General features: G+C 40.9%; 1 long non-coding RNA gene across 2 annotated transcripts; it reads right to left on the reverse strand.

Annotated features, from left to right (window-relative positions):
• Positions 1–27,884, reverse strand: LOC147580237 (uncharacterized). 2 transcript variants are annotated; one of them, XR_015251908.1, is made up of 6 exons: positions 27,805–27,884; positions 17,442–17,577; positions 12,690–12,749; positions 10,163–10,282; positions 1,641–1,764; positions 1–623 (listed from the first exon to the last, which is right to left on the reverse strand). It is a non-coding gene; the product is annotated as an uncharacterized LOC147580237 (long non-coding RNA). The 2 variants fall into 2 exon arrangements; XR_015251907.1 differs by having other exon boundaries at positions 12,690–12,798.

Below are 27,884 nucleotides of genomic sequence, written 5' to 3' on the forward strand. Positions count from 1 at the left end.
TCAAGTTTATAGCAGCATTATTCACCATAACCAAAGGGTGGAAGAAGTGTCCACTGATGGATGAATGGATAAACAAAATGTGGTATATTCACACAATGGGTATTTTTCAGTCTCAAAAAAAGGAATCAAAGTGAGAAATGCCACAACTTGGATGAACCTGGAGGACATTATGCTAAGTGAAAGAAACCAGTCACGAAAGGACAAACGTTGTATTATTCCACTTACGGGAGGTACCTAGAGTAACCAAAATCATAAAGACAAAGTAGAATGGTGATTGCCAGGGGCTGGGGTGGGGAGGTGGGAGGAATGGATAGCTGTTTAATAGGCACAGACTTTCAGTTTTGTAGATGAAAAGAGTTCTGAAGAAGGATGGTGGTGATAGTTGCATAACAATGTGAATATAGTTAACGTCACTGAACTGTACACTTAAAAATGGTTAAGATGGTCAATTTTGTTATGTTTATTTTATACATTAAAAAAAAAAAAAACGTGTAGATGAATGAGCTCTGTTCGCCAGATGGTCTGATTCAGGAAGGCAGGGGTGGAACCCTGTCATTTCTCTCTCGCCTTCACAGTCAAAGCCAAAATAAAATTTTGAGATTCATTAAGTAAAAGGAAGTAGCCTGGAAGAAGCAATAGAGGAATGACATGTTAATGATACAATACCTAACTAAACCTTGATTGTTTTCAATTTTGTCTGGATGCTAATCTTTCTGGTAAGTAAAACTTTTATATTTTAGAAACTATTCTCACTTGTAGCAGACAAGGTAAAAGCTTTTACCAACATAGTTATAATTCCAGAGAGAGGCAATTTTCATTTTAACTTCTCTTTTCTGACTACTCCGTCTTTCCTTTTTCTATTTCATCTTGACTTTCTTGCATTTCATTTTAAAGAAATAAAACTTAACTCCTCAAACTTTCTTAAAGCTTGATAGCTGGGGAAAAAAAATTCCACAAATGGTATCATTTATTCGGGCTGAGTTTATACCTGTAACTTTCTTCAAATAAGAGAAGCTACATTACTGGTAATCACATTGCCCTTGAAGTCATAGTCTCCACTACTGACTATAACAGTCTTTTAGCATCAGTTGACAAATTTGTCAAGTAGATACATGATATCATGTGAGAGATAGTGGAAATTTTACCAACACATTCTAGATATGTGGTCTCAACTCTAAGGAAACAGAGTTGAGATCATTTGGATTCATGAATGTAAAGTAAAAAAAAAATACATATATTCGATAGATTTTTAGTTATTTGCCTATAAACCTTTTGAAAATAGTCACCTTCCTTTTACTTCCACTCGGAATATATACCTACTATATAGCTGGTTCATAGTGAGCATTCAATAAATATTTGTTGGATGAGTAAATATGGAGCATAGTCAACTAGGAAAAGCAATAGGATATAGAAGAAACTCTTCTCTAGTACATAAAAATCAACAGATATTCTAACATAGAAGTGTAAGATTTCCAAATTTAATACCTACAGTATGAAAGAGGAGTGCTAGAAATAGTCCAGAGACACATTCCTTCTGAGCAATTATTTATACTTTAGTGGAGCAGAGTCTAAGTTGGCAACTAGATCAAAATTTGAAATTCTGTTGAGGTTTTTTGACAAATAAGGATATTATTACTTACGCAATTAATACTTTCTTGTGAGAAAAGCAGGTTGTTGAGTTTGGTGAGTCCACATCTTGTTCTGCTCAGCCAGCAATGGCTTTTTGGTATAGGGAAATCCAATTCCTTGACTGACGCGTATCTTCTGTGATTGACAGAAATAGAGATTTCTGGACTTCACTGGCAATGACAGCCACTCCTAACTTAACATTTATTACCTTTGTCACACTAAGTTGTCTAATACAGCTCCCTGTTATATCTCACTTTAAAGAGGGAATCTATCTCATTGGTTTCAACTTTGCAGGGGAACTATTCTTCTCTATTGCTATTTACTTAATGGTAGCTGTTTAAAGAATTATCAGCTCAACCAGGGCTAGCTGTCCCTCTCTTTGTTGCAGAAATGTTCAAGTAATTCTTAATCTCATCTTATACCTGTGAACTTATTCCTAGCAAATAATAACACCTGGTATTGACTGTTTTCTACTGTGCACCATCAACACTTCACATGTAGTATCTAATGTAATGCTTTTTAACAACTCTAATAGTAGGCAGTAGGGTCACTGTTAATTTAGAAAGGAAGAACCTAAGGCCCAGAGTAGATAATTTGGGATGCCTAACATAATAAAACTTAAATGATGAAGTCAGGATTTGACAGTCACATGCCAAGCCATTGGACCATATTGCCCTTCAAATGAAACACTGAATACAGCCTTGTCAGCAATAAGCTGAAGCTGCAAGGAAACAGTGAACCTCCCTCATCATCCGCAGGTGCTGGAAGAAGTGCAGGGAGAGGGAGATGAGCCTCAGAACCAGCTGGTACCAACTCCTGACCCTGACCACAGTGTTGGAACTCCAGAAAAGTATCTATTATTTGCTTAATTCTTGCTCAGACATATGCAGACTAAGTATAAATTCCTTGCTCTTTCATGTCCACATTCTTCCAGAGAGATGAATAACTTCAGGTGTTAGTCCTATTTCAGAGACTAATCTTGCCAGGGTGAAAAACCACCAGAGAAAAAGATCCTTTTGTTTCTATCTACTGGCCAGGCCTGAGCAATAAAACCTACAATCATGGATCCTATTGTCTCACTTACACGATAAAAATCTTTTTCCCCCCTCATGTGGGCCATTTCAGTTTTATTTCCCACCTCTGAGGCACAGAACACATTAATTCTCAATTATGCTTACTCAGGACCCCAATCTGCAGTCCTTACATAGACAAAACTGTAATGAGAAGCCTGAATAATTAGTTCCTTTGACATCACCCAGGCTGAGGGATTTATTTTGTTTGCTTGTTTGTTTATTTATTTTAAGGAAAACTCCTGGGATGCGGATTCAATGGGGTAGGCAGGATTAATGAGAGTGGAACTTTACCTTTCTAATCAGCCAGACTGGCCACTGCAGATGACTAAGAAAGAATCACAAGACCTTGGTACATCCAGTGAATGCTTCACAAAATGTTAAATAAGAATGACAACATCAACAAATAGCACTCTTACCTACATAGGATTATAACATGTTAGGAACAGAAAAGTAAATGTCTTTCAAAAGCACAGCATTAACAAGAAAAGATTTCTCAGTAGCAAAGCCAATTCAGTGGAGACTCTTAGTACAAAGTTTATCTGTCTTTCAACAGATACTAAGAATAATGCTAGCAACCAAAAAGTGATATTAACATGAAAACATGAGATGTAATGGATGCTGTGTTGTGCTGCCCAGTTCTGTCTTCAGGTAGTGCTGTCAGCAGGCAGCTCTTGGCACTTAGCCCAGTCCAAAAATTGCCCTTAGCGACAGCGCACCCAGGACCAGCTTGCATCCACTGCCTGGTTGATATGAGAATATGAAAGCCTAGCCTCCTTACTGCAAGGGGAGTTGACTGGAAAGAGCCATTTCAGCTGCTCTGAAGAGCTCCTCAAAGGGCAAGCTGAGACCTTTGTTGAGACTGCACTGAGTTCAGCTTTTCCTGCTACCCAGTCCTGCCTCCTTGCCTTCCACAAATGTTGATTCTAAGGGTCCCTACTCTCTAATGCAAGCTCTGTATGCTCATCACTGCCTCTGAGTTTGCTTCTCAGGGAAGCCAAATTCTAACACTAAGGAAATCAAATTCTTTGTTTCTAACATGTTATTAAAACATAAGCATTATAGGGGCACCTGGGTGGTTCAGTCAGTTGAGCATCTAACTCTTGATGTCAGCTCAGGTCATGATCACAGGGTCTTGGGATCAAGCCCTGCATCAGGCTCTGTTCTGAGTGTGGAGCCTGTTTAAGATTCTCTCTCTCTCTCCCCCTCTGCCCCTCTCCCCCACTTATGCTCTCTCTCTCACTCTCTAAAATAAAAAAAAATACCCACAAAAAGAAAATGTAAGTATTTTAATAAGGAAATAGGTTTCTATCCATCATTTAATAACATATTGTTTAGGTATTTTTATTTTTTATTTTATTATTTTTTAATGTTTATTTCATTTTGAAAGAGAGAGAGACAGACAGAGTGTGAGCAAGGGAGGGGCAGAGAGAGAGGGAGACATAGGATCCAAAGCAGGCTCCAGGTTCTGAACTCTCAGCACAGAGCCCAAAGTGGGGCTCGAACTCATGAACTGAGATCATGACCTGAGCCGAAGTCAGAACTTAACCAACTGAGCCACCCAGGCACCTTGTTCAGGTATTTTTTAAATCCCCTGGTACAGAATTACTTTCCTGTGGATAGAGGTCGAGCTAGTTGATTTACTGTGATAGAAAAACAATTAGGTGGGAGAAGCGCATTCGACGTAGACTACCAAACTGTCAAGTCCCCACACTTAGGAAGTTACACTGGGGATTGGGGAATGGAACTGGAAATACATGGGAGAGAGAGAAATTAGGAGTTTGCCATTCCTAACAGAATTCACACAGAAAGTTTCTTGTTGATGCCTAAAGCCGTTCAGCTTTCTAGAGGACCAATTTCCTCAAATGGCTCTGTCAAAGACATGGCATAGTGAAGAAAATTTAGTAGGACAATCTGCCCCTCCCTTTGTCCTTAGTCCCTTCTGCTCTAGGTTTGGTCTCTCAGAATAATCTTTCCTCCCTAATCTTTTATTAGGCAATAGATACATGCTGAAGGTATTTGAATTTTAGTAGAGAATTCTACAGAAGGTGAAAACCTTTCAATTCAATGAATCTAAATCGCTGAATTTCAGACACTGTGAGTAGAGGAAGAAAGGAAATTTGGGGGGTGGGGACAGCCTGGCCAGAGGCTAAGCCAGACACACTCCTAAAACACCTTTAATAGAGTCTTTAATTAATCATGTCTCATGCTGAGATTATTCATCTATCTCACTGTGACAACTCAGACTATAGTCTGCTTCACTATTAGTTTGGGTTTCAACAATTCATTCAACAATTATTGAGAAACTACCAAGTGCCAGAGAACCAGCAATAAATAAAACAGACAAGATCCCCACTTTCTATTGGGGGAGGACAGGGAAATGAACACAAATAAATATGATTTCAGATAATAAAAGAATAAAGCAAGGTTAAGATAGGGGACCACAGGGGTCCTTTTTCCTTGAGGGGCTAGGTCAGTAAAAATGTTTCCAAAGAGGTAACACATGAGCAGAGGCCTGAATGGTCATCATCAAACCATGTGAAGATTTAGGTGAAGAGCATTCTAGGCAAAGGCTGTGTTCCACAAACAGCAAAAATGATGTGTAGCAGGGACAGAGCAGATGAAGGGAGAATTAAAGAGGATTAGAATGGCAGGAAGGGGGCAGATCATGAAGAACCCTGAAGGCTAAACTCAAGAGTTTGAATTTTTTTAATGTTTGTTTATTTTTGAGAGAGAGAGAGAGAGAGAGAGAGAGACAGAGAGACAGAGAGACAGAGAGACAGAGAGACAGAGGATCCAAAGCATGCTCTTTGCTGACAGCAGAGAACCGGATGTGGGGCTTGAACCCACAACACACGAGATCATGACCTGAGCCAAAGTCAGACACTTAAGCAACTGAGCCACCCATGAACCCCAAGAGTTTGAATTTTGTTTTAAATGTAATAGGAAACCACAAGACACCTTTTTGAGGAGGAAGAAATATGATATGGCATATGTTCCTGAGGATCTCTCCACAAGCTGTATGAAGAAAAGACTGTAAGGGAGCAAGAGTGAAGTCAGGGAACACACAGGAAGCCACAGCTGCAGAGCACATGAGGATTGAGAAAGGTAGTGACAAGTGGTTGGGTCTAGAAAGAAAACTAGTGGGGCTCAATGGTGGATTCGATGTGAGGAGTGACAGAAAGGAAGGAACCAAAGATAGCTGCCAAGCTGTCTTTGCCAGCACAACTGGACAAATGATACTATCAACTAAGAGGGGGATACTAAGAAGGGACAGATTTGGAAGCAAGGAAAGTCAAGATTTCCAGTTGGACCTGTTAAATTTGAGATGTCTGCATCTCAGTGGAGATCTCGAATAGGCAGTTACATATATGAGTTTATAGCTTAGAGGAGAAACTGGGGCTACAAGTCTAGATCAACATGATAAGGATACTTGAAACCCGTGGGCTGAGGGGTAGAGCCAAAGATGGGGAGAGATTTAGGACTAAGCTCTAAGGAACACTAATACTTGGAACTGTGGTTTACAACACTGGAATCAGCAGGAGAGCTTTAAATAAATATTGAACCTGGACCCACCCCTCAAAGATTCTTATTTAATTGGTCTGGGGTGCAACTTGAATATCAAGAGATTTAAAAGCTTCCTGTGATTCTAACATGCAGCTAAGGCTGAGAACCATTGATTTAAAAATTGGGAATAGGAAGTTAAATAAATCAGAATTACTAGAATGAACTGAAGCCGTCAGCAAGATAGGAAGAAAATCAAGTCTTGGAAGTGAAGGGACTATTCCAAGAGTGAAATGGTTAACTGTGTCAAATCCTGATGAGAAGTAAAACAAGAAAATGGGAGAGAAGGGCAAGAAGGGTGGAGAAGACCTAATCACGATAAGGTTGTGAGTATGAATGAGGGCCTACCTGGCAGAGATTAGAGAGACTGCAGAGTGAGGAAGTAGAGGGAGCTGCTGTCTCCTGAGTTCCCTTCACACCAGGGCCAGGACCACTCAAGTCCTGGGTTCATATCCCGAGACTCGAGTTGCCCCTTGTCCAGCAGTTCCTCTCAAGTTAACACCATTGCAACTACTTACTCATTAAGCCAGTCAACATTTACTCCACAAACTCATTTAAAACATGTTGAGCACTTGTATGTGTTAGTCATTGTTAGGTAGTGGGGATATCAAGTCAAATGAGGTACACTTCTTGCTTTCACAAGATTTTCTGTCTATTGAGGAGGGTTACAGATAATTACAACAAAATAGTAACCTTGATTCAGCATCCACATTGTTAATCCACTTTCCATTCCCATTTCCACTAACCTAGTCTAGGCCTTGAAAATGATCATGGTGTTCCATCCAGGCTCCCTGGATGCAGTCTCTCTCTTCTTGCTATTCTAGTTTAAATCTCACCTCCAAATTCCTCTTCCTAAAGCACTCTGATGTTCATGTCATTCATTGGTTAAGGTAGCACTAATTGAGCACCTATGAAGTACAAAAAGAAATACACACTTGTCTCCTGTAACATAGTGCCAGTTTCTGTTTGAAAAATCCTAACTGGGTAATCTCAATTAGAAGGGACCTTAGCAGGTCCTTACCCAGTCCATGCATGAGTCCTTTCTATGAATCTATCCATAAATCATAAATAGATGGCTAGGTAAGAGCACATCCAGTGCGTACTTAAAAACCCTCAAGGATGAAGAATTCACTTTTTAAAAAGGAGTTCAATACATGTTCAAGAAGTTGGAACTTTTTACAAGTTATTCCTTCAGTAGTGCTTCCTGCTTACCAGTTGGGGTTAAGCTTCCTGGCTGGTATTCAAGGCTTGCTGTAATAGGGCTCTAAGGCTTCCTAGTCTTAGCTTCTGAAGTTCTTCAAATTTCCTTCCCCGAATGTGAAATATACATTTCACCTATTCCCACACATCAAATCCTTCAAGATCAGGTTCAAGTGCTACCTTCTCCACAAAACTACTAAGTCCCTCAGCTGATAAACAATCTCCCTCACCTGAGATCTCTCAGACTTATCTTTACCCTCCTTATGGTTTCCACTTTTGGTGATGGGGACACATGTTGTTTTTCATGCCTCACTGACAGGTGCATGGGAGATAGGCCCATCTGTTAGCCATCTCCTTCTCCTTCACAGTGCCCAGCACAGTGACTTAAAAGTTTGCTTAGGCACATGTAGAATGAATGATGCAGCTATTCTCTGGATGTGTTTCCCATTTTGTGAAAGGGGGAAACTGTAATAGCTGTCATACTGACTCTAATATTCTGATTCCCAAATTTAAGGTATTAGGCACCTATTGCATGTCTGATGTTATATGTTCCCCATTTCAAAGACACGACTGTAGTTGAAACAGCATGGAGGGATTGAGAAGGCATAATGCTAACTGAAATAAGGTAGTCAAAGAAAGACAAATACTATATGATTTCTCTCATATGTGTAATTTAAGAAACAGAGCAAATGAACAAAGGAAAAAAGAGACAAAAAAATAAACACGTAAATACAGAGAATTGATGGTTACCAGAGGGGAGGTGGGCAGAGGGATGGGTGAGAGAGGTGAAGGGGTTATGAGTATACTTATCATGATGAACACTGGGTAATGTATAATATTGTTCATTCATTATACTGTCCACCTGATACTAACACTATATGTTAACTATATTGGAATTTAAAATAAATAAGTTTTTAAAAAGACAATTCTGATGGGGGGCAGGGAAAACAATACACATAAAACAACTATCTTATGAACTGAAAATGTCAGTTTTTTGGGTTTTTTTTTTTTTTTTTTTTTGGGACAGAGAGAGACAGAGCATGAACGGGGGAGGAGCAGAGAGAGAGGGAGACACAGAATCGGAAACAGGCTCCAGGCTCTGAGCCATCAGCCCAGAGCCTGATGTGGGGCTCGAACTCACGGACCGCGAGAACGTGACCTGGCTGAAGTAGGACGCTTAACCGACTGCGCCACCCAGGCGCCCCTAAAATGTCAGTTTTAAGAGAACAATGGAGCTCATAGAGAAAGGAGAAGTATGTGATCAACAGTAACCATGGAGGGGTAACAGGAAGACAATTAGCTGAACTGGGCTTTGAATCCCCATTTGATAGAGATGGTAGGTTCCAGGCATTTTAGGGCTGAAACAGAGGCAGAGGCAGGGACACTAGAGGGAGCCAAGGCTTAGATGTGGAGAGAAAGTGTCCTTGGCTCAGTCAGCCTTGGTTCACAGATTCTGAAGTATTTGCTTAGTAGGCTGAGAAAAATACTCTTTATCACACACTCAAATGCTTCCATTAAACAATATTCAAAATTAAAACTATTTTGTGTCTATTTTCAGTTTTTACTGGTGTTAAGCCTCTTTTGAGGAGAAAAATAATAAGTACTTATTCGCTGTGCATTTCATGTCATTTTTGCCAGTGAATATCTCCTGAATCTTAACTATGAGCTTATCTAAGACATTTAACAACCCCTAATAGGGTCTTGAGAGTGGAAGTAGAGAAGGCTCAGGTGGGACCCTGGTCCAATGACCTTCCTTACCTCTCAGACTGGCCGGAGCGGGGCTGTTCTGTGACTACAGGTTCTCAGATCTCTGGGCGGTCACATCAGGCCAGGGGTCTAGAATTTGCAGCCTCCACTCTCAAATATCAGGCCTCTGGCACCTATTGTGACACTAAGGTCTCCCCTTTAGCCTTTACACTCAGTCCAAATCTACAAAAAGTCCTAAGCAAAGATTGTTTTAAAGTACTTGGAAGTTCTGGGCCAACAGTGTGAGCTCAGTCTGGCAGCATCAGCACCGTCAGTGCTTGCTTGATGGATGGGTGGTTAAGACCAAGGCCTCATCAACCATGAGTAGATGGTAAGAGTGAGGAGTAGCTGGAAGGTGGGAGAAATCAAATTGGGCACAGCCCTGATTTATTGCTCTATCTCAGATAGGGTGACATTAGACAATGTGAAACCGCACATCTACCAAAGGATTAGAACTGGACCATATATTTTGCTGTATATAAATGTTTACTTGTACTAAATTTTGGGACACAGGAACTTAAAAAATAAAAAGTGAAAAGGATTAAGGGCACCTGGGTGGCTCAGTCGGTTAAGAGTCTGACTCTCAGTTGCGGCTCAGGTCATGGTCTTGAGGTTTTGTGAGTCCAAGCCCCGCATTGGGCTATGTGCTGGCAGGGTGGAGCCTGCTTGGGATTCTGTCTCCCCCTGTCTCCCTGCCCCTCATTCATTCCTCCTGTCTGTCTGCCTCTCTTTCAAAATAAGTAAATTAATTAAAAACAATTTTTTTAAAGGGAAAATGATATCACAACTCTAAAGCAATAGTGAATTAGAATTGGTCATACCTAAGGGAGAGGAAGCCTCAAGGCCAGAAGGGAAGACACCCTGGGAACCCTGGCCTGGAGGGTCTTCTGACATACCCACTCTTTGTGCCACCAGACAGAAGTTTAAGAAATCAGAAGGCATGAGGTCCTCACCAGCCACCAGAGTCTCCAAGAGGCTCCCTTTTCATCCACATGCCATTTTCAGAACTCCTCTTGATATGGCTTTTACCCAGTTTCCAGTTAAGGTGAGGGCAGGAAGCTGAAGACCCAGGTCTAGAGGGAATAATGGAGAGGAAATTGTGGGGGCAGGCTTTTATGTTAAGAGGAGAGGTGCATTATCCAGCATCTCTGTGCTGCCCCCATCCCATGCTGCTGTCCTGGCATCCCGATGCTTCTTTCCTTTCCCCTAATTGCAAAGGGAATGAGGAAAGAGAGACAAAAGAAGCAAGCAGATGTGGAGGGTGAAGTACTTTCTTCTACCACAGGAGATGCCCGGTGAGGAGGATGCTGCATGAACAGAAGCAAGAAAGAGGCTGAAACTGCTACTCCTTGAGGCAGGATGCAGGGGAGTGGGGGGGGGTGTGTGTGTGTGCAGAGCCAAGTTCCAGGGAGGGTCAGGAAAAATGAGCAATAAGGTCCTGGCTTGGGCAAAGGACATGTCTGTGCAGGGAGGAAGGCTGTGAAGGGCCACCGGACAGAAGAGTGGGGGAGGGGGGGTGGGCAGGGGACTGAGTAGCAGAGAGGGCTCAGAAAACTCTTTCCTATGCAGTCTGAATTTGCTTAACCTCCTCCAGCTTTTCCCAGAAATAGCCTGGCTTCCTTCCGTGGGAAATGCAAACCCTGGAGGCAGAGAGTTGGGCAGTACTCTGTTCTGTCTCCAGGGAAACCTTTTGAACCCCATGATAACCAGGGCCAGACCCAAGGTGGGATGCTCGGTGTGCTCCCCATGTGGGTGGTGGGGAGCTGGGCCCACAGACGTGCCTTGGTCTAGCATTCTGGGGCTGGAACAGGATAGGGTCCAAGCCTAGCCAACTGCTAAAGGTTAAAGTGGGACTGCAATCTTCCCTGCACTTGGGAGAGCGGGGGAGTGAAACACACATGAGAGAAAAAAGAGACAGACGTCTTCATGGGCAAGGAGCTTCATGGGCAAGGAGCTGAGACAGTCACATTCTGTGCCTTTCAGCAAACCGTCAGGGGGTCCAGCATGGATGGTAACCACCATCACAGTTGTCTCCGCTGACTCCTGTAGGCTGGTTTTGAGTGAGACGAAAAGCTTGGTGAAGGCCAAAATACATTCACACTTTATACCCTTCCCCATTCCCACATCAAATCCTTCATCAAGTTCAGGTGACCCACTACCTCCCTCACCTGGCATCTCTCAGACTCATTTTTACCTTCCTTATGGATTCCACTTGTGGTGATTAGGCCACACATCCTCTTTTTCATGCATCACTGACAGGTGCATGGGAACTGGACCCATCTCTGTCTCCTCCACAGAGCCCAGCACAGTGACTTGAAAGTTTCATGAGACACTTGTAGAACGAATAAAGCAGCAATTCTCTAAATCTGCCTCCTATTCTGTTAAAGGAGGGAAGTTTCTACAAGCTCTTATTTTCTGATTCCCAGTTTAGATTAAGCATTAGACGCCAGCTACGTGTCTGCTGTGTATCTCTCTCTTCAAAGAAGACACAAATGTAATCTTGTTGTGGTCGCACAACATACAAGGAATAATTATATTATGAGGCTGAATATAAGAAAAAGCCAAACTGTAAATTACAAGAGGAGCTCAGAGGAGAGAGAGGCCTGTGTGGTCCAGCGAGAACTTAAGGGCTAACACAGAGTAGTTAGTTGAATTAATCTCGGACGATGGTGGCTTTGTATGGGTTGGCAGCCCATAGATGTTGCAGCCCTTGCCCTTGACACCCTCTCACATCCCACAGAGCTCTTCACCACTGCTTTTATCACTGAATAATCTAGACGCGAGGCAGGAGCTAGAAGCGGTCCCTCGCAGAACAGGACACCATCTGCGTGGCTGTCCAGGCTTCTCGCTGATCTGCAGTCATTATTGAGGAGGATCTTGGATTTCTGCTACCCAGACCTTGGAAAAAGTGAGGTGTGGGGTGGGTGGGAAGCCTCCTTGACCTTCTTCTTCTCAGCTAAGAGGGAGTGAGCTTCACTGTAGCACTTTCCACATAGATCTTGCCCTGGTCATCCAGGATGGAGGCTTCCAACTTCTTTTGAGCTGTCCATACCTTTACCCTTGCCACAACATGTGGGGTACTGAACTGAGCTCACGGGCCGGTGTTGTGATGGTGGCACGCTTTATGGCTTCCCACAGAGCCTCACTACATCTCCTACCACTGCTACCACTTCTCCTCCCTGTGTGTACATTTATGTCTCTAGTCCCTAGCAGAGAGCCTGGCATGCAGAAGACATCCTATAAATGATGCTAAATCCTGAGGGAGACACTTGGCAGATGAATGACAATAGCTCATGCAGCCTTAAAGCTATGGTATGACACAATGAAAAAAAAATTTTCTCTATCTCATTTTACAACAGTAAATCTGAAACCCCATCTTTCAGAAAACATTGTCTCCACTGTGATGCCCACGTCAATGATCCTGCTTATCAAATTCTGTTGAGCCGGTGCGGAAGGAGCAGCTCTCTGTAATCTATTTACCTTAAGGAGCTCAGTCACGTGCTCAGCTCACAGCCCGTTTATCAGGATGAAGGATGCTCTCTGGAGAGAGAAGACAGCAGGACAGGCCGAGCTCAGATGACAGTCTGCCCTGTGGAGATTGACTTTAATGAAGCACAGAATAAACAGGAAGATTAAGAGGGTGCAAAAATCAGTGACACGTTTTGAGTTCACCTCTACGTAGGAAATGAAAGGTTCTCTGTACACCTGAGAACTGTCTCTGGGTTATAGATGGGGGCATCTGTTTGGTCACTAATGATCCCATGCTGCCTAAGTCAGCCTCTGTGTAAGGAAAGAAAAGTTTTCTCTTAACTTACAGACCCACCTTTGTGCGATTTTAAATTTACCCACAGTGTGATGGGATTTAGACTGAGTACAAAGATGGAATTATTAAAGGGTTTAAGAAATTATTTAATAGACGACAATGTTAGCCTGATAAACAGGGACTAAGTATTTTTAATATTGCTTTTTTATACAGTCCTTCCATTTCGTGCTGAGAAATTGTGCCAACTCAGAGGTTTATGACTCAAGGATGTGATCATCCTGAAGGGATGGCTCGCCCTATGGAAGGGCTAAATTCTTGGAATAACACAAAAACAAAAACTTTGTCTTCCTCGTAAAACAGTGCCATTTCCATAGGCCTTAGTGGCATCCTGACATTGTATTGTATATCGTTTCAGTTCCTCAATTCATGTGATATTTTTTTCAATAAATAGTTTACAAAACAGCCAGAGGACATAGTCTAGAATTCACACCCATCTTTTTGAGATGATGGTTTTATTATTTAGAGGATCAAAATGAGAATCTTATTCCATTGCCATTTCTCTTTGGAAAACATAGATGTTACTAAGGGTAGGAGCAAAGTATTGCTTTGATATTATTCTTTCTTTCTTTTTTTAATTAATTTATTTATTTTGAGAAGAGAGAAAGAACACGCAGTGTGATCAGGGGAAGGGCAGAGAGAGAGGTAGAGAATCCTAAGCAGACCCCGCGTTGTCAGTGCAGAGCCTGGCACAGGGCTAAATCTCATGAACCAGGAGATCATGACCCGAGTAAAATCAAGAGTCACTCACGGAGTATCTGACTTTGGGCGTCTGACTTTGACTTGGGTCATGATCTCGCAGTTCGTGAGGTCGAGCCCCGTGTCAGGCTCTGTGCTGACAACTCAGAGCCTGGAGCCTGCTTTGGATTCTGTGTGTCCCCCTCTCTCTCTCTGTTCCTCCCCTGTTCGCGCTCTCTCTCTCTCTCTCTCTCTCAAAAATGAATAAACAGTAAAAAAAAAAAGAGTCATTAACTTAACCAACTGAGCCACCCAGGCGCCCCAATATATCCTTTTTTTTTTTTTTTTAATTTTTTTTTCAACGTTTTTTTATTTATTTTTGGGACAGAGACAGAGCATGAACGGGGGAGGGGCAGAGAGAGAGGGAGACACAGAATCGGAAACAGGCTCCAGGCTCTGAGCCATCAGCCCAGAGCCTGACGCGGGGCTCGAACTCACGGACCGCAAGATCGTGACCTAGCTGAAGTCGGACGCTTAACCGACTGCGCCATCCAGGCGCCCCTATATCCCTTATTTTTTAATCAAACCATGAGAGCTGGCGTGCATCATGCGTATTGAGTATGTTCACTGGGCTGAATGTAATCATGTTGATGGTATTGTTAACGCTTACACCAGTAGATGGCACTCTGGTTCAAACTGAAACTAAGCTTCCATTTGTCCCGCAGTAACCTATATTGAGCTCTGTGAAGAAGACATTGTACTAGTCAGCCAGGATGTACCCAAGTGAAAATGTGTGGCAACACAGAAGTACCTCAAAATCACATTTGCAAACTTCTTTAGGAAAGTGGATGTGTACCAGGATATAGAGTGATCAGAATGCTATAATTAGAGGGATTAGCTGAGAATTCTTTTGTGGAAGAGCTTCCTTACGTAGAGTGTTTTTGAATGGGTGGAAGGGACAGGAGGCAGCGAGCAGCAGACATGCCAGGTGGGAAGAGTGGCCTGTAGAGGTCAAAGAAGTGGTGTGAAAAATATGAGACATTTGGGGTCTACTGTTAGAAAGTTATCTGATGCAGACTTAAAGTCACTAGCTAATCTTCATATCATGGGAAGAAAGCCATAAGACAAGGCTTGGGGGTGGGGGGGAGGTTGCCAAGAGCAAGAGAAACACTCAGCTTTGCAAAAATAAACAGGCAACTAAAACATGCCCAGCCAAAGTTATGCATTGTATTGGATTTTCACTTTTGATTGTTTATCACAGTAAATAAAATTCAAATCAGCTAGCTAAGCCAATATCTTCAACTTCTGGTTTTATATACATGTAATAACTTATGTTTATATTTTATATTAAGTAATCCTGGAATTGGGAGAACTTGTACTAGTAAACGTTGAGTTTTCCACCTACATATAGAACTCCGTGTGTCTCCAGCATGTCCAAAGAGCCATCCGTTAGACGGTAATTTTTTTTAATCTTCTTAATTTCCTAACTTTCGCCATCTCTTTCTGCAAATTTTTGTATCGTTTCTTTATTTTGCCTAAGCTTAGGATAACAAGAAGGTCAGAGTATGAAGAGAGAAATGTATTTGTGATTGGGATTTAGCTTGTATTTATTTTTAGAGCATTTGAGGCAATGGAGGAATCTTAATTGGCATTGTACTTTCTAATGCAAATTCATGGTTAAAGCAGGAAGGAGGTGTTTTAAATAATTCAGCAGAAACTGCACCAAACCAACAGTTAGTTAAAATCTCTTTCAGTTCTCAAGTATAGAAAACCATTAATGGGAACTATGTTGTTTAATCTACAGAAAGTGTTTTCCATTCACCATATGTTACCAGGACTATAACTAAAATAGTAATTCATTATGAGGATGAGTCTTTAAAACGCTGTGCTGAGGCCCTGGGTTCTGGAACCACTGGCTGGGTCAGCACTTTGTGGTTTTAAACAGGGATATGCCTTGGGTAAGAGAAAGAGAATGAGGTTCATTAATTCTTGATGTGCTTTAAACACAGAAACACTGTACTTTTTTCTATTTCTTAGATGGGGAAAACCATCCTTAAACAAATAGGCTAAATACTCTGATTGGTTAGTTCTCCTCAAAACTAGTAATGTCTCCCTCTCAGTGTGAGTGAATGGATGCTCCCTACAAGCTGTCATTGGGACAGGGGCTTGCAGTTTGCTTAAGAGAGAGGTTTCCATGTGGTCCCTGCTATGGTCACCATTCTAATCGATAAAACCAGTTTGCAAGAGGACTAGGTGAAGTTAAGCGTGCAGTCTGGTGGCAAAGAGTAGAGGAAACGTAGCTGTCATGCTGGAGGTCATGACCTAACCCTTGTTAGCCTGCTGCTCTCTCTGGCTCAGACAGTCTCGGTCTGAGTTTCTCAGTATTTTCGCCATTGCACTTCTGGTGTGCTGGCCTTGGGATTTGAAGATAGTCCTTGGGCCATATTCCTTGATGCGAAAATGCATGTCCTGTTCAAGAAAGTTGTGTGACTGGAGGGAGGTGTGGAGCTGAGTCAAGTGGGCTGAGCAGTAAAAAACTAACCTAGAAAAATAGGGAGAAAGAGTGTTTCATTGAGGAGGGCCTTGAACACTGAGGACTTGGGTCTTTTAGAAGAACGTTTGGGTTGGAGGCCACACACACACTCTTACATTTAGTCCCAGTCGTTTATGACATATTTTCCAAAGCAGTTGCAACTTAAATTTTTTATTTCCAACCATAAGCCATGAAAAGAATCTTATAGCCCCTAAAATATTCATGTTATTGCTGCTGCATGTTCATGCTGGAATTTGAGGGCTTGCCTTCAGCTATACCTTAGCATAAAAGAAATCGTAGTAAAAATAATTGGCATAAAGCCATCAACTTGCTCATTTGCTCTCTTTCACTGTAAGACAATAAAGGAATTAAATGATGTCTCATTTGGCTTTACACATTTGCATACTTAAATGTTTGGATACTTCCCTGCTAAGTAAATTGAGTCTGATCAGACAAGCTAGGAGTGAGTGAATACTTAGAATTTTCAAATGGATTAATTCTTTCTGACTGCGGATTACTAGTAATATTTTTAACTATTATACTGTATCAATGACATATTGTTTAATGGATGAAGCAGGCTAACAAAGCTGTATGCTACTTGTGAGGAAAAAATTACATACTCACCACATATGGGTTTTTTTTCTAGATACATGTAATATGGTAATACACACACAAAGACACACACACATATAAAAACCAGTATATCACTATCTGTGAATACAAATTAAGCCATTTTAACATTTAAATGGCCAAACTACAATGGCCCTGAGCCCTTTCCTGCTTGATTATCCAGTCTTTTTAAAGAGTCCCCTTCCCAAAATATTTCTAAGGGTCCCAGGGTAGTTCACATGCATTAAAAAATATTAGTCTCAGGCCCAATTACTCCATTAATGTGAAACCCCCATCTATAATTCTGGTAAACTTGAGGTTTACTCACACAAATTAAGAATTGTGAAAAAAAAAATGATTCTAATATAATTACTTATTCCTGCCAAACACAGCAGTGAGCTTTCTTGTTTTGTTCAGGAAAATAGCGATTTGGGGGTGATAGTAAAGTGTTCCCTCTTCTTTGTGTTTTCCACCATCCAAGATGTCCTAAAGCAAAGCAGTTTGGTGACCAAGTGTTACAGTTCATGAAAAGTGCGCGCACACACACACACACACACACACACTCCCACTCTCACGTACATACACACATTACCTTTCTGTGGGTTATCAGCCATCAACTGGGCCTAAACTGGAGCAACTTTCTTTAATTTTCCTTCCACTGGGAGGAAGCATTCAGCCAAACCTCAAGCATTTTCTTCCTTCATTCTCTGCTTCCACTCTTCTTACAACTGTAAATAAAATACATGTCTCTATAAGAATAAGTTATCAGCATAATATCACCATATTGGACACAGAGGGGAAAAAAATTCCCTCCCCTACCACCCAGCTCATGCCCAATCTTTTATTGACACTCATTCTACTCTGGATTAGGAAATTTTAAGTCCATATAGCCGGCTTTTGTTCAGATTTTTAAAAAATCAAATATGAAAAACATTTAATAACAAAACTGAGAGTTTGGGTCTATCCACCTATCTATCATGTACCTATGATCTTTAAGGGAGAATATACTACTTCTTTTTCAAGCATATATGAAACATTTCTACCAATAAGCAATGTAATAGGAAACAGAGAAAGCCACAAGAAATTCCAAAGAATCAAGTGATATATTACCTGACAGTATGCAATAAAATTAGTATAGAAAGAAATCAGTAACAAGAAAAAAAAATTTTTTTTTTAATATATGAAATTTATTGTCAAATTGGTTTCCATACAACACCCAGTGCTCATCCCAAAAGGTGCCCTCCTCAGTACCCATCACCCACCCTCTCCTCCCTCCCACCCCCCATCAACCCTTAGTTTGTTCTCATTTCTCAACAGTCTCTTATGCTTTGGTTCTCTCCCACTCTCACCTCTTTTTTTTTTTTTTTTTGTTCCCCTCCCCCATGGGTTTTTCTTAAGTTTCTCAGGATCCACATAAGAGTGAAACCATATGGTATCTGTCTTTCTCTGTATGGCTTATTTCACTTAGCATCACACTCTCCAGTTCCATCCACGTTGCTACAAAAGGCCATATTTCATTTTTTCTCATTGCCACGTAGTACTCCATTGTGTATATAAACCACAATTTCTTTATCCATTCATCAGTTGATGGACATTTAGGCTCTTTCCATAATTTGGCTATTGTTGAGAGTGCTGCTATGAACATTGGGGTACAAGTGCCCCTATGCATCAGTACTCTTGTGTCCCTTGGATAAATTCCTAGCAGTGCTATTGCTGGGTCATAGGGTAGGTCTATTTTTAATTTTGTGAGGAACCTCCACACTGCTTTCCAGAGCGGCTGCACCAATTTGCATTCCCACCAACAGTGCAAGAGGGTTCCTGTTTCTCCACATCCTCTCCAGCATCTATAGTCTCCTGATTTGTTCATTTTGGCCACTCTGACTGGCGTGAGGTGATACCTGAGTGTGGTTTTGATTTGTATTTCCCTGATAAGGAGCGACGCTGAACATCTTTTCATGTGCCTGTTGGCCATCCGGATGTCTTCTTTAGAGAAGTGTCTATTCATGTTTTCTGCCCATTTCTTCACTGGGTTATTTGCTTTTCGGGTGTGGAGTTTGGTGAGCTCTTTATAGATTTTGGATACTAGCCCTTTGTCCGATATGTCATTTGCAAATATCTTTTCCCATTCCGTTGGTTGCCTTTTAGTTTTGTTGGTTGTTTCCTTTGCTGTGCAGAAGCTTTTTATCTTCATAAGGTCCCAGGAATTCACTTTTGCTCTTAATTCCCTTGCCTTTGGGGATGTGTCGAGGAAGAGATTGCTACGGCTGAGGTCAGAGAGGTCTTTTCCTGCTTTCTCCTCTAAGGTTTTGATGGTTTCCTGTCTCACATTCAGGTCCTTTATCCATTTTGAGTTTATTTTTGTGAATGGTGTGAGAAAGTGGTCTAGTTTCAACCTTCTGCATGTTGCTGTCCAGTTCTCCCAGCACCATTTGTTAAAGAGACTGTCTTTTTTCCATTGGATGTTCTTTCCTGCTTTGTCAAAGATGAGTTGGCCATACGTTTGTGGGTCTAGTTCTGGGGTTTCTATTCTATTCCATTGGTCTATGTGTCTGTTTTTGTGCCAATACCATGCTGTCTTGATGATGACAGCTTTGTAGTAGAGGCTAAAGTCTGGGATTGTGATGCCTCCTGCTTTGGTCTTCTTCTTCAAAATTACTTTGGCTATTCGGGGCCTTTTGTGGTTCCATATGAATTTTAGGATTGCTTGTTCTAGTTTTGAGAAGAATGCTGGTGCAATTTTGATTGGGATTGCATTGAATGTGTAGATAGCTTTGGGTAGTATTGACATTTTGACAATATTTATTCTTCCAATCCATGAGCAGGGAATGTCTTTCCATTTCTTTAAATCTTCTTCAATTACCTTCATAAGCTTTCTATAGTTTTCAGCATACAGATCCTTTACATCTTTGGTTAGATTTATTCCTAGGTATTTTATGCTTCTTGGTGCAATTGTGAATGGGATCAGTTTCTTTATTTGTCTTTCTGTTGCTTCATTGTTAGTGTATAAGAATGCAACTGATTTCTGTACATTGATTTTGTATCCTGCAACTTTGCTGAATTCATGTATCAGTTCTAGCAGACTTTTGGTGGAGTCTATCGGATTTTCCATGTATAATATCATGTCATCTGCAAAGAGCGAAAGCTTGACTTCATCTGTGCCAATTTTGACGCCTTTGATTTCCTTTTGTTGTCTGATTGCTGATGCTAGAACTTCCAGCACTATGTTAAACAACAGCGGTGAGAGTGGGCATCCCTGTCGTGTTCCTGATCTCAGGGAAAAAGCTCTCAGTTTTTCCCCGTTGAGGATGATGTTAGCTGTGGGCTTTTCATAAATGGCTTTTATGATCTTTAAGTATGTTCCTTCTATCCCGACTTTCTCAAGAGTTTTTATTAAGAAAGGGTGCTGGATTTTATCAAAGGCCTTTTCTGCATCGATTGACAGGATCATATGGTTTTTCTCTTTTTTTTTGTTAATGTGATGTATCACGTTGATTGATTTGCGAATGTTGAACCAGCCCTGCATCCCAGGAATGAATCCCACTTGATCATGGTGAATAATTCTTTTTAGGAAAAAAAAAAAAATTTTTAATGTACATGCCTGGAAACTAAAAAATACACAAACCCTTTGGTTAAAAAGGAAACTTAGGAGCACCTGGCTGGCTCAGCCAGAAAAGCATGTGACTCTTGATCGCAGGGTGGTGAGTTCAAGCCCCCACTTTGGGTGTAGGGATTACTTAAATAAACTTTAAAAAAAAAAGAAATTTAAAAAAAAAAAGAGAGAGAGGCAAACCATAAAACAGACTCTTAACTATAGAGAACAAACTGAGGGTTGCCAGAGGGGAGGTGGGTAAGGGGATGGACTAAATGAGTGATGGGTATTGAGGAGGGCACTTGTGATAAGCACTGGGTGTTGTATGTACGTGATGAATCACTAAATTATACTCCTGAAACTAATATAACACTACCTGTTAATTAAGTGGAATTAAATTTTTTTAACGTTTATTCATTTTTTGAGAAACAGATAGAAACAGAGCATGAGAGGGGAAGGGGTAGAGAGAGAGGGAGACACAGAATCTGAAGCAGGCTCCAGGCTCTGAGCTGACAGAGCCCTAACGCGGGGCTTGAACTCACAAACTGAGAGATCATGATATGAGCCGAAGTTGGACGCTCAACCGACTGAGCCACCCAGGTGCCCCAATTAAGTGGAATTTAAATAAAAACTTGAAACAACAACAAAAAATAAAACTTAAAATTAAATGGTATTAAAAATATACCAGTCAAAATCACTACTTAGAAGGAAATTTATAGATTTAAAAAACATACCAGAAAACAAGAAAGACTTAAAACTAATGAGCTAAATGCTCACCTCAGCAAGTTGAAAATGAACAACAGAGAAACCCCAAAGAAATATGAAGGAAAGAAGTCATAAACATGATAAATCAATAAAATACTGAAAAATAACAACGCTCCAAACTAGAGAAATTTAGCTAACGCAAGACCTGAAATTTTTTTCAGATCAATAAAATAGACAAGCTTCAGGCAAGAATGATAAGGAGGGAAAAGATGAGAGAGAGAAATTGCAAATAAGCAAAACACAGAAAGAAATTAGAAATTAGAAATTACACAGATGCATGTATACACACACCAATGTATCTGAACACTTAAGTGTCTACAAAAGTATACAAACGCCAGGGGCGCCTGGGTGGCTCAGTCAGTTAAGGGTCCCACTTCGGCTCAGGTCATGATCTTGTGGTTTGTGAGTCTGAGCCCCACACTGGGCTCTGTGCTGACAGCTCAGAGCCTGGAGCCTGCTTCAGATTCTGTGTCTCCCTCTCTCTCTGCCCCTCCCCTGCTCACACTCTGTCTCTCTCTGTCTTTCAATAATAAATAAAGGTTAAAAAAAGTATACAAATGCCAAAACAATGCAAGATGAAATCTAAAATGTAAATAGACTAGTCAAATCAGAAAAATAATAAAAGTATTCACCTTTGCATAATAAAAAGAATAAAAATTCTCCAACCCCAGACAATTATATAAGTAAATTCTACCAAATTCTTAGAAATATATATGATTCCTCCCATATGCAAGTTGTTACAGAAACTAGAAAAAGTGAGAAAGTTACCTAACTCACTTTATGAAGTGTGTATAACCTGGATTCCCGTACAAAATATAGTAGTAGAAGAAAATTATACCCATTTCATATGTGGAAATGAATGTAAAATCTAAAAAAAGAAATCTAACTGAACCTACCAGTGTTTTTAAAAAATAATATTATAAAATAAAATTTATCCCAGGATGAAGAATGGTTTTATAACAGAAAATCTGTCCATGTAAATCATCATATTAATGAGCTAAAAAGGAAAAAATTACATAACCATCCCAGAGAAGCTTAAAAAGAATTTGAAAAAGCTGAACAACTATTTGTAATATAAAAATATAAACTCTCAAATAACTAAAAACAGAAGGGAACTTCTGGAATGTATTAAAGGCTCTACATTGCCACCCACAGCAAACACCACACTTATAAGGGAAACTTTAAATGCAGCCATTTTGAAATAAAAAAACCAGGCAAGAAAACAGTCATCACCACTCTTTTGGAAGTCCTGGCCAATGTAATGACACAGAAAAAGAAACTGGAAGTGAAAGTATGGTAAAGGAAAAGACTTTATTTTATCACTATTTGCTGCAACATGATTACCTACATGGAAAACTTTCAGAATTAACAGCCTGTCAGAATAAGAGAGCTAGTGTTTTCATTACACTAACAGTCTTTTCTTAATTTTTTAATATTTATTTATTTTTGAGAGAGAGAGAGAGAGAGAGAGAGCAAGTGGGGGAGGAGCAGAGAGAGAGGGAGACACAGAAATGAAGCAGGCTCCAGGCTCTGAGCTGTCAGCACAGAGCCCTACATGGGACTCAAACTCACGAACCTGTGAGATCATGACCTGAGCTGAAGTTGGATGGTCAACCGACTGAGCCACCCAGGAGCCCCTCATTACACTAACAATTAAAGAGAAAATATAATTTGAAAACAACATCACTCACAGAAACAGCAATTATATAAAGTCTAAGAATGAAATAATAAAGTATGCATAAGACTTCTATGGAGAAAAATCTAAAGCTTTATATCTTTAAAAGGGCAAAAAAGAGGGGCGCCTGGGTGGCGCAGTCGGTTAAGCGTCCGACTTCAGCCAGGTCACGATCTCGCGCTCCGTGAGTTCGAGCCCCGCGTCGGGCTCTGGGCTGATGGCTCAGAGCCTGGAGCCTGTTTCCGATTCTGTGTCTCCCTCTCTCTCTGCCCCTCCCCCGTTCATGCTCTGTCTCTCTCTGTCCCAAAAATAAATAAACGTTGAAAAAAAAAATTTAAAAGGGTAAAAAAGAAAGAATCTGAATAAAGAACTGACTAAAGATTTTTTCTTTTTTTTAATTTTTTTTTTGTTTTTTTCAACGTTTATTTATTTTTGGGACAGAGAGAGACAGAGCATGAACGGGGGAGGGGCAGAGAGAGAGGGAGACACAGAATCGGAAACAGGCTCCAGGCTCTGAGCCATCAGCCCAGAGCCCGACGCGGGGCTCGAACTCACGGAGCGCGAGATCGTGACCTGGCTGAAGTCGGACGCTTAACCGACTGCGCCACCCAGGCGCCCCGACTAAACATTTTTTATGTTAATGGATGAAATGACTTACTTGTTTTAAAGTAACAGTTCTCCCCAAATGAATCCATAAACGCAAAGGACACTTACCCTATTAGAAATAAGAGCTATCATAAAGCATTGTGCTAATGCTGTAGAAATAGGCAAACAGAACAATGGAACAAAATAGAGTCCTCCAAATATACCCACTGACATATGGGTACTTGATAAATGAAAAAGGTGATATCTCATGTCAGTGGGAAGAAGTAGATTCTTTAGTAGATGGAGTCGGGTAACTTTCTTGACATTTGGAGAAAAACAAATGTAGATCCTTTACACCATACACACCATACACAAAAGTGAACTTCAGATCAACGAGTCCTAAATATAAAAGATTAAAATTATACAGCCAAGGGGCACCTGGGTTGGCTCAGTTAAGCGTCCATCTCATGATTTTGGCTCAGTTCATAATCTCATGGTTTATGAGTTCAAGCCCCATGTTCGGCTCTGTGCTAACAGTGCAGAGACTGCTTGGGATTCTCTCTCTCTCCCACTCCCTGCCTCTCCCCCAGGTGCTCTCTTTCTCTCTCAAAAATAAATAAACAAACTAGAGTATTTTTCTATTCAATGAAGAATGCAATGGATACAATTAACAAGTGACACCTTGGGAAAAGATGTTTGCAATGATTAAACAAACCAAGAGATTAATATCCCTTGGAATTAATATCACAAGGAATGCTTATAAATAAGAAAAGAAAGAAAGCCTAGCAGAACAAAAAAGAATACAAATGAGGAGTTCACATAAAGGGAAATCTGAACAGTTATAAGACCATTGAAGAGATATTCAACCACATTAGCAGTCAGAGAAATAGATATTAAAATGAGATGTCATTTGATGTACACAAATTTGGTAAAAATTATAAAGTCAGAAAATACCACGTTTGGTGAGGATGAAGGCACACGTACTTTCATGTACTATGAGTGGAAGCGTAAACTGTATAGCTATTCTTAAGAGCAATCTGCCAATAATTGGTAAGCCAAAGATTTGTAAACTCATATTCACAACCCTAGTCTTCATTACATATCCTAAAGAAATTCCTACCCAGATAGATCCATAAGGGGACATACATGTTTATTGCCATGCTGTCTTTTCTAGAGAGCAGTCAACCTTGAATTGTTCAACTTCAGGGGAAAGGATCAGAAAATGTGACTAGATTCTGTGGGATATTACGCACGAGTAGGAAGCAATAAATGAAATACACATAGAGCCACAATATAGATCATAAAACATGGTGTTGAATGAAAAAAAGTTACACCACAATACCCTTTGTGTGAATTAACACATACATGTACAAAAGAGCACAGCATATGTTATAGGCATACATAAATATCTGAGGACATCTGCCAAATCCATCAGAGTGGATGCCTCTGTGGGGAGGAAGGAATGAGTGTGCAGGGATCATGACTGAAGGGGAAAAATGAAATAAAATAAAAATAAAATATAATGAAATAAATGAGGGGCTATGTTGACCCATGTCAACAACAAGGGTGCCATGAGACAGAAATGTGATTAACTCAGCCTCTGGCACCTGATGGTGCACGTCACAAGCAGATCCTAGAAAGGAAGAAAGGGAGAGTGCAAAGCACTGACCTTGCCTGAGACAAACCTCTACTCCCTCATAGTTGAAAGGTGTCAGGAATTCCTCAACCTCCCCATAACTTACAAAATAAAGAAAGGACCCAAGGTCCTCAGCAATACATTCAAATCTTCTCATCATCTGACCCTTGCCTCCTTTAACCTAGTTGAACTTTTCTATCCACTTGTCCCCTACAAAGGCACTAGACTGTTTCATTCTCCTGGGTCTTTGCACCTGCTACTGCCACTGCTTGGATGTTTCCTCCCACCCCCCACACTTGTCTAGTTGCAAACTCATCCTCATTCAACATGGCCCCCTCTATAAACACCTTCCTTGGCCTTTCTCATCCTTCATCTGCTCTTCCCCTATACATCCAACAATCAGGACACTCATCACATGGCATTGCAATTACTTGTCCACATATCTCTCTTCTAATTAGATCACAAGTCTCTTGAGGACATGCTTCTGTCTTGTTTTGGCACCCAGAACATGCCTAGAACACACAACCTTCCTATAACTGTTAATTGAATAAATGAGAGCATGCTCAGTCATGAGAATTTATAGAGATTTTAAGTGAGTGTCCATCTTTGTGTCTAGGGAAGTTCTTAATGAAGTGCTGGGAAAACACCAATATGTAGTGTTGTAGAGACTGGAGCAGTGAGAGAGGAAGGATTGTGAAGCTAAAGATCTGAGGAATTCCAAGTTAAATCAATGATCCTGCTGCCCCCGCCCCTCCTTTTTGCAGAATTGATTCCTACCACTATAAATAGCAGCGGGCCCTGCATCAGGAGCTACATTTCCTTGCATCTCTGACCTGTTGACTCCCCCATAGTGGAGTGCTGCTGTGATTGCCATTAGCATTTTTCCCCTGATGAGACAAGACACAGGAACTTAAAACTGTAGGGAAAAACCAAGTACATGGTTAAGTAAGCCGTTTGAAGAATTGTGGGGTGGATGCAAGCTGGGCTTATGCATTGGGCATATGGAAGCTGTGGTTGCACTCACTCCTCATCTCAGAACTTATCCAAGACATGTGGATTCAGGGAAGTCACCATTTTGAAACATATTCACAAATTTGCTTAAGAACTAATCCTGACGTAAGTTCCTGCAGCTGCTTTTGGAATATACCCTCGTTGAGTTCCAGCTAGAATTTAGATCTGCTATCTATTTTGCAGATTTGTGAGAAGGATTAAATTGGACAATATTTATAAAGCTTCTTTCTGTTTCCTGGTGCACAGTGAGTACTTGGCAAGTTAGACTGCCCCTCAAACGCTGCCCATGAAAAACTAAATGTATTAATGGGAAAAAATTATTTGAAGCAACAAGTGCCTTATAGATTCTGATTATATTTCTTTACATGCTCTCCCTCTCCCTCCCATCCTGCCACCTTCCCTTAGTCTTGCAACTTTATTCTCATCAAACTTAAACTTGATATTCTGATATGCAGGTTTTGAGCTGCCTCATTATTCAGATTAGGCAGGTATGACTTCTGGGACTCTGGTCTTTCAGTGCAGCTTCCATTCCCAACTGCCCTTCTTTTGATATTATCTCCATTGGAATCAGTCAAGTCCCAGGCTACCCAAACCCTCACCTTAGACTTTAAAGATAGTGGCTTGCGGAGCCAACATATTTACACCCATTAGGTGAGCATCACATTAGCAGTACCATTGCCTAGGCCAGGGATCCAGAAGTACATCCTAATGAGGATTAAGGAAATAGCAGACAGAAAGGGGAGGTTAGGGAAGGTGTCCCTGGGCCAAGCACAGAGAACCAGAAGAGGGCATAGACCCATAGAGGAAATGCCAAATGGGCATAGGATGGCACCAAAGATACACTATCCATTTCTCAGAGTTATTTCTTGTCTTCCACAGTATTCATTCTTAGTATGGAATTCTTACCTGGGCAATCTTTGTCTATAATTTTTTCTTCTCCTTGGTCTACTTCCTCATTTTCATAAATTGTCTCCCTAACACGTTTTCACCTCTATGTGTCAGTCTTTACCATGAAACTCACCCTTCTCCCCACCTCAACAATCTCTCCATGTAAAGTTAGACTTCCTGGGCCAAAGGTCAGTCACATTATATTTACATAAGCATAGGGGATATCAAGAACATCAGGAAACACAGTACAGATGTCTGAAACTACACTATGATAGGCCAGGCAGCTGTGGCCATTTGAACCCTCTCATGGGGAAGTAAGAAACCAAAATCCATAAACCAATCTTCAGGCAATAACATTGAGTTTGTCCACAAAGAATAGAGATCAGTGGAGTAAGACTCAGCATTAGTGAGCTTGGTACTGAATCTAATTATTTTCTGATATGAATTTGTTGTGGGAAATAGAACAACTGGTACTGACTTTTAAAGAGTTCTGAACCTATTTATTATTTGACCTCAATAAGACCATGAAGCTTATTGTTCTATGGTAAGACTTAGAATATGGTAGAGAAAGAATAAAGGTCAGGGGGAAAAAAACTGATCCTTCTGACTCTAAGGGATAGTGAGAAGAAGAGGACAGGCACAGTAGCCTCCAGAGTTCTTAGTTTTTTTCTCTCTTCTCGGGGCAAAGTTTTAAGGCAGGAGAACACCAACTAAACTGAGGAACAGACACTTTGGGGAATCAAAGAAAGAGACTAGAGCCTTTGTTCCCCTGTGTCCTGGCTCTGAGAGGGGGTCTTGAGGCTTACCTTGGCATCAGTGAGGTGACTTCACAACAAGGCTTGTAGTGGACCCCTCAGACCTGGGTTCCAGATGGAGCCACTTGGAG

This window comes from Puma concolor, chromosome B3 (genome assembly GCF_028749965.1).
Source record: "Puma concolor isolate L17-30 chromosome B3, mPumCon1.1.hap2, whole genome shotgun sequence".
Lineage (NCBI taxonomy): Eukaryota > Metazoa > Chordata > Mammalia > Carnivora > Felidae > Puma > Puma concolor.